Source organism: Gossypium arboreum, chromosome 7 (genome assembly GCF_025698485.1).
Source record: "Gossypium arboreum isolate Shixiya-1 chromosome 7, ASM2569848v2, whole genome shotgun sequence".
Lineage (NCBI taxonomy): Eukaryota > Viridiplantae > Streptophyta > Magnoliopsida > Malvales > Malvaceae > Gossypium > Gossypium arboreum.
Genome location: NC_069076.1, coordinates 104,998,149 through 105,007,832, shown reverse-complemented (window position 1 = coordinate 105,007,832; position 9,684 = coordinate 104,998,149). Strand labels below are relative to the sequence as shown.

Here is a 9,684-nt window from a genome sequence, read left to right as displayed (position 1 = left end):
TATTAGGCAAGCACCTATATAAAACCTTTTATACATATCCACGTGCCTATTGTGTTTATATATGTATGTATATAGCTTTTGATAGTAGAACCAGCAAGGGCTGCAAATTTTAACTTTTGAGTTTTTGATATATATTATGAACCAGGAATCCTCCCCCCTCAAAAGGATAATGCCTGATATAGCTGTTTCAAAAGTTTATTCAGAAAAAATAAAAGGTGTTCAAAAAAGTTTGGCTTTTGAGCATGATTCAATCTTCATATGTATTATATTACTTTTTTTGGTCAAATTATGATTTTGGTCCTTTTATTCTGCTCAAAAGTGAGTCTAGTCTCTATAATTGTCACAAATTGATTTAACTGCTTTTTATGATCTCATTAGTTAGTCCTAATAGTCAAAATGGTAAAAAACAAGGACAAAAGGGGGATCATAGAAGCACTAGAGATTTTAACAACCATTCTAGCATTGTCGAAAGTGGACTGGTAGTTAAATCTATCAAATTACAATTTTTGGTTAGACCGATTCAACGATGATTAAAAAAAAGTTTAGGAAAAAATTATAAAAAAAATCCATAAACCAATTCAACTGATAGAACCATCAGTTTTTTTGGTACAAATTTCTAGTTTTTTACATATTCACAATGATTTGATTTATATCTAGTTCAATTGGTTGAACTATCAATTTCTAATTCAATCAATTATTTTGATTTAATTTTAACATCATTACAAATAGTTAATATTGTTAACTATCTTTAGTTTTAATAAAAACACCCTTCCAACACATCACATTGACATGAATTCTTTTTGTGTATGTTTTTAAATCGTTAAAGTTTTAATTAACTAATGATAGTTAACATGATAACTATTTAAATTAACTAATGATATAATAAAAGTAGATGATATTAATAAAAACATAAAATCTAAATCTGAAAGAGAGTTTAAATCCGTAATTTAACCCATTTTTTCTTGAAAGGAAATAATTTAATTTATCATGTATTTTGGGTCAGCTTTCTCGAGTCAAGACAAGTTAATTGCCGGGAAGAGCCAGGAAACAATTGTATTTGGTTTGGCGTCAACATCCAATATTAAACTGCACTTTTCGTTAATGCAAATTGCGCTGTTAAAGCAAGCGCACATATATATATATATATAAAAGGAGATATATAATTATATCAACCTAAAATTAAAGTAGTTTTTTTATATATTTATATAATTAATATTTTAACAATTTAATTCTTATATTTTATATTTTATTCATATATATTATGCATATTAAATTTAATGTAAATTAAATTTTTTACTATTTATTTTATGTATAAATTTTAACCATTCAATAAATATTAATTTATACAATACTTTAGATTAATATGATAAATATATCAGATTATTATAAAATTTATATATAAACAAGTACAATTATATTAATAAATTTAATAATTAATTATTAAAATATAAATTATATAAATATATATTTAATTTTATATATGTGTAAGTGAATCTCTCTCTAATATATAAAAGTATAGTTTTCCATTTCAAGTATTTTGCTTAATTTCCTTAAACTCTCCTTCAACCATTCCATCTGCAGCCGCAACTTCGTCCATGGGACCTACCCCCACCATCTGCAACATTTAGCTTTTCCATTTGTGATGTCAGTATCTTAATCAGATTCTTATTTGTAGACCATTACTTACACTTTTAGACATAAAGTCGGGTTGGGTTTTTTTTATCATTCTAGATCGAATTAATTTGAGTTTAAGTTATTTTAAGTTCAGATCATTTCGATAAAAGTATTATAGATATTTTTATATTCAGAGTTAAATTATATTTTACTATTTTTATTAAAAAAAATAAATAAATTAGTTCTTGTACGTTAGATTAAAGAGTAAATTGGTAATTTCTATTAAAATTTCATCTATTTTTATTGTTAAAAACTGTTGTGGATGATGAAATAACCAGAAATGTTACACGTGATGTGTCATGTGTGATTCATATTTTCGTACATGGGCTAATTTTTAATAGAAGGACTAGTTTACTCTTTGATCTAATGTATAGAGACTAATTTACTTATTTTTTAAGTAGATGAGACAAAATGTAATTTAACTATAGTATAAAGGCCTTCATGATATTTTTATCGATCATTTCAGATTTCATCAGTAGGATTTGACGAGTGACGCTCATATTCAATTCATTATAAGATTAACTCATTTTAAATTTTGATATTTTTAAATTTAAATTAAATAAATTCAAATTGTATTGAATCAGGTTGAGATTCATAGCTAAAGTTTATATAAATTAACTTAAAGTGTTAGATTAGTTTAAATTTTAATTATCAAGGTCAGCTTTAGACAATCCTAAAAATATATATTTATGTGTATAAGTAACCTTAGGCAACCCTAAAAGGTAATGTTAATCCAGCAAGTTACTGTTATTACAATAGGGTCGGAAGCGTGTAAATTATTGTATTAAAAAATCACACAAAGTTCAATTCCCAGGAAAGAGAAGTGGATCACAAGGATCTTTTAAGTACCAAGTCTTTCCTTAGTCAGAACATCCCTTCTATCGTAATTTAATAGTACAATTAAATACTACTATTATACCTCAAATATTGAAAGAAAAATAGGACAAGAAAAAACACAAGAGTTTTAACGAGGTTCGTAAATTATACCTACGCCCCTGCACTAACACCAGATGATAACTTTATTATCTCCAAAATATTACAAACAAATAGAATTCCTTAAGAATTATCAAATGGGAGAAGAGAGAAAACTAAGAGAGAAAGATTGGTTGGGATGGTTGAAATGAAAAATGATTAGGCCTATTTATAGTTGAGGTTCAGGGACCAACTTGCAAATGGCTTAAAAATTAGGGACCAAAATTGCAATTATCCCATTCAACTTTAAACAACTTGCCTATCACTTTTTCTTTCGGTGCCAATTGCACCTCCCATTTTTGACTTTTCAACACCCCCTTAATTGACTTTTCAACAATCTCCACATTGAAGATTTGATTAGGATAATCACATCTTCACACACTTCCTTCAACTCCCCATATTCGATAAAGTTATCATTTGTAGTGCCTCCAAATGCGCTCTCGAGCGCCATACACCTGAAGGTGCTCAAATTCTCAGGATGTTAATCAAGTTTAAACAATGATTAAACTTGATTGTTGTTACCACCTTAGTCATCATATTTGTGAGATTATCTGCTGTCGGAATCTTCTGAAGTAGAATTTTTCCTTTTTCAAAGACTTCCCGCACAAAGTGATATCTTACGTCGATATGCTTGGTTCTTGAATGATAGACTTGATTTTTCGCTAAATGAATAGCGCTCTGACTGTCACAATATAGACTAATGTGACTTTGAACAACTCCCAAGTCTTTCAACAATCCATTAAGCCAAATAGCCTCCTTAATGCCTTTCAGAATCGTCATATATTCGCCTCTGTAGTAGACACTGCCATCAGAGTATGTAAGGTAGACTTCCAACTCATTGGGGCTTTCGCAAGAGTAAACAGATACCCCGTAGTTGAACGACGTTTATCTAAATCATCAGTAAAGTCGGAATCAACATATCCAACTACAAACTGACCAAGTGCTTCATCCTGTTCAAAAATTAAACAAACATCTACGGTTTAAGTTGAAAAATTGATTAGTAAATATTTAAAATATATATATATATATATATATATATATATATTTATGAAGTTAGTAGAGTGGTTAATTAGAGTTTAATTAAGTGAATTTAGTTTAATTAAGAGTAATTAGGAAAATGACTAAATTGAATAAATGATAAAAGTTGAATTGTAGATTAAAAGAAAATAAAAGGACCAAAATAGAAAATAGACCATTTAGTATAGTTGAGGCGGCAAACAATGAAAAATCTAAAGATTTTCTAGATTATTGTTGAATTATAAATTATAAATTATTATTAACTATTATTATTAAATAAATTAAAAAAAAAAAGAAAAGTGACAAATGTATGGTTTTAAATAGATACACATGTATTAATAATATACACATGTATAAATAATAAATAAGTATTACTTATTATTTAAGTATAAATAATATTATATATATATATATAAAACAAAAGAAAAAAAAAGAGAAGAAGGGAATAAACAGAATAGTAGAAACGAAACAGAGAGGGAAGGAAGGAAAGAAAGAAAAGAAAGAAAAAAAAGGGAAAATTTAAGGTTTGAAGCTTGAAGTTTAATTTGGTAAGTCAATTAAGTCATTTCCTCTTAAATTTGATGTTTTAGAAGCTTTAAAACAAGGTTTTATTGAAATTAAGTTGATATTTTGAGAGTTTATAGATTTTCAAGTATAGTTCATGTTGAATAAAATAGTGAATTAAGGGTTTAATTGAGTGAATTTCAAGTTAGAATTGATAATAGGATCAAATTGTAAAGTAAGTTATAAGTTTTATGTTGTAGGAACTAAATTGATGAAATTTTGAAATTAGGAAAATATGCTGGAAATTTAATATTTAAATGAGAGTATGGATGAAATTTGAATAGAAATAGAATGTGAATTGAATTAGAAACGTAAGTGAAAATTAGTTAAGATTAAATTGAAATTAAAGTAGAAAATTGAATAGAAAATTCAATTAATTAGATATAAATTAGTAGTGAATTAATGAATATGAATTGTTTTAATTTCCGTAGCTAACGTTGTCTCGAGAAGTTTCAGCTAAGTAAGGAAATAGCAAAGTTGACGAGGAAAAGCTTGGAAAAGCTCGAAAAATACGGTTTGTATTTCTATAATCCGAACTCAGTCATTATTTGTTATATTTATATACATATGACAATTGTTAGTGTTAGAATTATGATGTTTTACAATTGAAATGGATTGATTTTGGTATGTGATGAATTTATCAAATTTATATTGATTGAAATCATTTTGATTGAATTTATATTGATTGAAATTATAATATATATATATATATATGATCTATGTAAAATTTGAATATTGAATGAATGTTATATTGAAAATTATATTGATTGGAAATATAAGGAAATTGATATGAATATATGAGATTTGTGATAATTGAATATTTGATATTGAAAAGTGAATTGAGTTGTATTGGATTATGAATTAATGTGGATAATTGAAATATATTTGTTGAATTGAATGAAAATGTATGAAATTGTGAAAATGTGTGAATATATGTGATTATTAGAATGGTATATTGATGAAAGATTCATTAAATTGAGAAAGTGAATCAAATACCCTATTAACAGTATTGGACCAAATTGGATACAAATGGCATGCCATTGGGTTTGTGATGTGATGAGGAGATTTGTAGTTCGGCCGAGAAGATGTTTCTGTTATTATATACTTCGGTTTATCCGAAAAGGCATTTAATGCCTTATTGGTGTGTTTGGGAGGATATGATATACTGGTGTGTTATGGAGGATTTATAATATTCCGGGTGTGTTTGGGTTGGATATTCTGGTGTGTTTGAAAGGAATCCGCGTATCTATCAGAGTCTGAGTCTTGTTAATAGGGGTAAATAAGTGAAAAGATAAATCGAGTGAATTTGATTGATTGAGCTATTGGAATGAAATGAGAAATTGAATTGAGAATTGAAATTGAGATATGAGATCGAAAACATGAACCAAAAGGTTCATGAAATGAGTGAAGTTCAAATGGATGATGATTGATATTAGAATGAATTAAAATGGTATATTGTTAAGAAGTAAAGTGTGAATACAAGTGAATTGTGAATATATTGTATAGAATTTATACGGTAAGTAAATGAAATTCATCTATAAAATAAATAAATGAATACTTATAATTGCTATTGTGATTTTAAGTTTAATTGTTATATTATTAAGTGTTCGGATTATGGAAATACCATGAGTATACCATACTCATGTACAGACGGTTTGTTTCGCATGCAGTTAAGTAAAGATAGAACGTTGAATCAAGATCCCGGCCGATCCCAAATTCAATGAGGTAAAGTGTGTTAATTATGGGTAATGGCATGTACCTAGGATGCCTTATGTGTGTCATTTTGAAATTGTAAATGTAAGGATGAAATAAATAAATTTAAGGTTTGGTTATGGTATAAAATAGGATTTGAATAATTTGGTATGAATTTGAATTTTTATGAGACAATGTCAGATTGATTTTGGAATTCCCTATTCTGAATTGGGAAAATCATTAAAAATTGTATAAAAATAATTGTAGGCTATAATTTATATTCTTAGAATCCTTAATGAGTCTATTTTCAAGATAAATAAACAGGAACATCACCCGAGTCCTGTGCTATGAGATAATTAAATTTTAGTAAAGAAAGGTCGAAGCTGTCAAATAGCAGACCAGGGGTAACTTTGAGGAATAAACTGTACTAATTGGCTAAACCAAAAATTCTGAAATTTTTATGGTAGAAAGGTATATGAGTCTAGTTTCAAGGAAAATTAACGGAACTTAATTTGGAGCTTCTTAACTCCAAATATAAATATTTTAGTGACTGTTGCTCAAGAAGATAGCTTTGACATGAACATAAGAAAATAATGGAATTGTGTGTAATTATTTTGTAAACTCCGGTAATGCTCCATAACTCTCTTCCGGTGATGGTTTAGGGTTAGGAGGTGTTACATTTTCGAAGATACCGTAGAATCCATTTCACAGCTTGCCAATGTCCTTTTCCAGGATCATGCATATACCTGCTCACAACTCCAACAGCTTGTGAAATGTCAGGCCGCGTACATACCATCGCATACATCAAACTCCCAACTGCATTTGCATATGGGACTTTTGCCATATATTCTCTTTCTTCTTCAATTTTCGGAGATAATTGAGCACTAAGTTTCAAATGAGAAGCAAGTGGGGTATTTACTTGTTTTGTGTTTTCATTTACACCAAAACATTGTAATACCTTTTTCAGATATTGCTTCTGATTCAAACAAAACTTGCCTCTCTGTCTATCTCTACTTATCTCCATGCCGAGAATCTTCTTGGCCTCACCTAGATCTTTCGTTTCGAACTCTTGATTCAACTCAGCCTTCAGCTTATCTATCTCTTTTTGGCTCTTCGAAGCGATTAACATGTCATCAACATACAAGAGTAGATAAATGAAAGATCCGTCATGTAGCTTCTGAAATACACACAATTGTCATATTTGCTTCTTGTGTACTTCTGCCCTTTCATAAAGCTATCAAATCACTTGTACCACTGCCTCGGGGATTGCTTCAATCCATATAGCGATTTATTCAGCTTACAAACCCAATTTCTACCACCAGCATCTGTGTATCCTTCGGGCTGAGTCATATAGATCTCCTCTTCTAACTCACCATGCAAGAAAGCCGTCTTAACATCAAGTTGAGCTAGCTCCAAATTCAACTGTGCTACCAAGGCCAACAAAATTCTAATGGAGGAATGCTTCACAACAGGGGAAAATACATCATTGTAGTCAATTCCCTCCTTCTGAGCATAGCCTTTAGCTACCAATCTTTCCTTGTAGTGAACATCTTTCTTGCTAGGAGATCCATCTTTCTTTGCGAATACCCACTTACATTCGATTGCTCTTTTACCTTTCGGTAATTGCACCAACTCCCAAGTATTGTTCTTCCAGAGAGACTGCATTTCTTCATCCATGGCGCCTTTCCATTTGTCACTTTCTAAGCTTTGCATTGCTTCTTGATAAGTGACAGGAATATCATCATCAACAAAGGGAAGGGCATAGGCTACCGTATCAGCAAATCGAGCAGGTTTACGAATTTCTCTCCGTGGCCTTGCAACTGCAACTAGTTCTGGTGTACTTAACAGTTTTTGGGTCAGAACCTCTTCAACCTCTAATTCCTCCATTGTGGCTGGAGAATTAGACTTATTAACTGGGCAAATCCCCATCTGCTCAAACTCTACCTTTTTTGGAGTACACTCCACCTGCTGTGGAGTATCGCTCGTCTGAATATCTTTATCTCGCTACCTTTTTCAATGTGGCGATTCATCAAAGGTAACATCTCTCACATGATCATTTTCTTTGTGTCTAAGCACCAAAGACAAAATCTTTTCACTCCAGAAGTGATTCCCATAAAGAGAGCTTTCTTTGCCTTCGAATCTAACTTTGACTCCTTCATATGGTAATATGCAGTGGATCCAAACACATGTAAGGAATCATAATCAGAGCGGTTTTCCGGACTATACCTCCATAGGAGTTTTTTTTCTAATGCAGATGATGGCAAACGATTAACAAGATGGCGGCGTATGTCACAAACCTCACCAAAATTGCTTGCCCAACCTGAATTGGACAACATACATCGAACTTTCTCCAAGAATGTTCGATTCATACGCTCTGCCACTCCATTCTCATTGTGGTGTATCCCTAACTGTGAAGTGTCGAACAATACCATACTCTAGGCACACATCGAAGAACGGATCACTTTTATATTCCCCTCCATTGTCCGTCCTAAGCCACTTGATTTTCTTGCCAGTCTGGTTTTCGATCATAGTTTTCCATTTAAGAAAAACTCCAAGCACTTCATCCTTAGTTCTCATGCACCCAAACTCTTCTGGAAAAGTCATCAACAAAAGTAACAAAATAGTGTTTTCCTCCCAACGAAGGTGTTTTGGAAGCCCCCCACACATCTGAGTGAACATATTCCAAAATACCTTTTGTATTATGGATAGCAGTGCCGAATTTCACTCTCTTTTGCTTTCCCAGAACACAATGCTCGCAAAATTTTAATTTGCAAGCCTTTGCACCTTTCAACAATCCTTGCATTGCCAGAATTTACAAGGATTTTTCGCTGGCATGTCCCAACTTCATATGCCACAACTACATTAAGTCCAATTCTTTGTTATCGGAAGCTGCAGCGACTGCTCCAATAACTATACTACCTTGGTAGTAATACAAGTTATTTTTCCTGATGCCCTTCAATATCACAAGTGCGCCAGATGTCACTTTCAAAACCCCATCTCTCATAGTAACAACTGAACCATTGGATTCTAAGGCTCCCAATGAGATAAGATTTTTCTTCAAACTGGGCACGTACCGAACATCAGTCAGAACTCTGGTTGATCCATCTTGATTCTTTAATTAGATTGAACCTATCCCAACAGTTTTACAGGCATTGTCATTGCCCATATAAACAACTCCTCCATTTAGTTCTACTAAATCAGAGAACCACTCCCAGTTAGGGGACATATGATAGGTACAACCCGAATCCAAAATCCACTTATCTGAATGGAACGACGATGATGATGCAACCAGTGATAGTTCAGAGTCACTAGTATCATGCTTTGCAACACAAGCATTTACAGCAGCTTTTCCCTTATTCTTCAGTTTTGGACAATTTTTCTTCTAGTGGCCTTTCTCATGACAAAAGGCACATTCATCTTTCCCAAGTCTGGACTTTGACTTTGATCTCTCCTTCTGAGTTTTCATCCGAGTGTACGAACGACCTCGGACTACTAAAGCTTCAGATCTCGATTGAGTTTTTCATTTATCCTTCTTTCTCTGCTCATAATCGTATAAGGTCGCATGCAGACTTCGCTCGAGATATATCACTCCCGCCATGAAGTAGAGTAGTTTCTAGAACTCAAACTCCTCGAAGTGACCCCAACAAAGATCAAAGCCAAATCTTCATCTTTGAATGTCTCATCCATATTTAGCAAATCGCTGACTAACCGATTAAATTTGGTGATGTGATCATTCATTGTGGTACCTGGGACGTAAGTGAAGCG

The 9,684-nt window shown here is 31.6% G+C and overlaps 1 long non-coding RNA gene across 1 annotated transcript; it reads left to right on the top strand.

Annotated features, from left to right (window-relative positions):
- Nucleotides 1-4,079: 4,079 nt before the first annotated feature.
- LOC128295232 (uncharacterized) lies at nt 4,080-4,902 on the top strand. The gene is made up of 2 exons (XR_008285575.1): nt 4,080-4,211; nt 4,659-4,902. It is a non-coding gene; the product is annotated as an uncharacterized LOC128295232 (long non-coding RNA).
- Nucleotides 4,903-9,684: the final 4,782 nt, after the last annotated feature.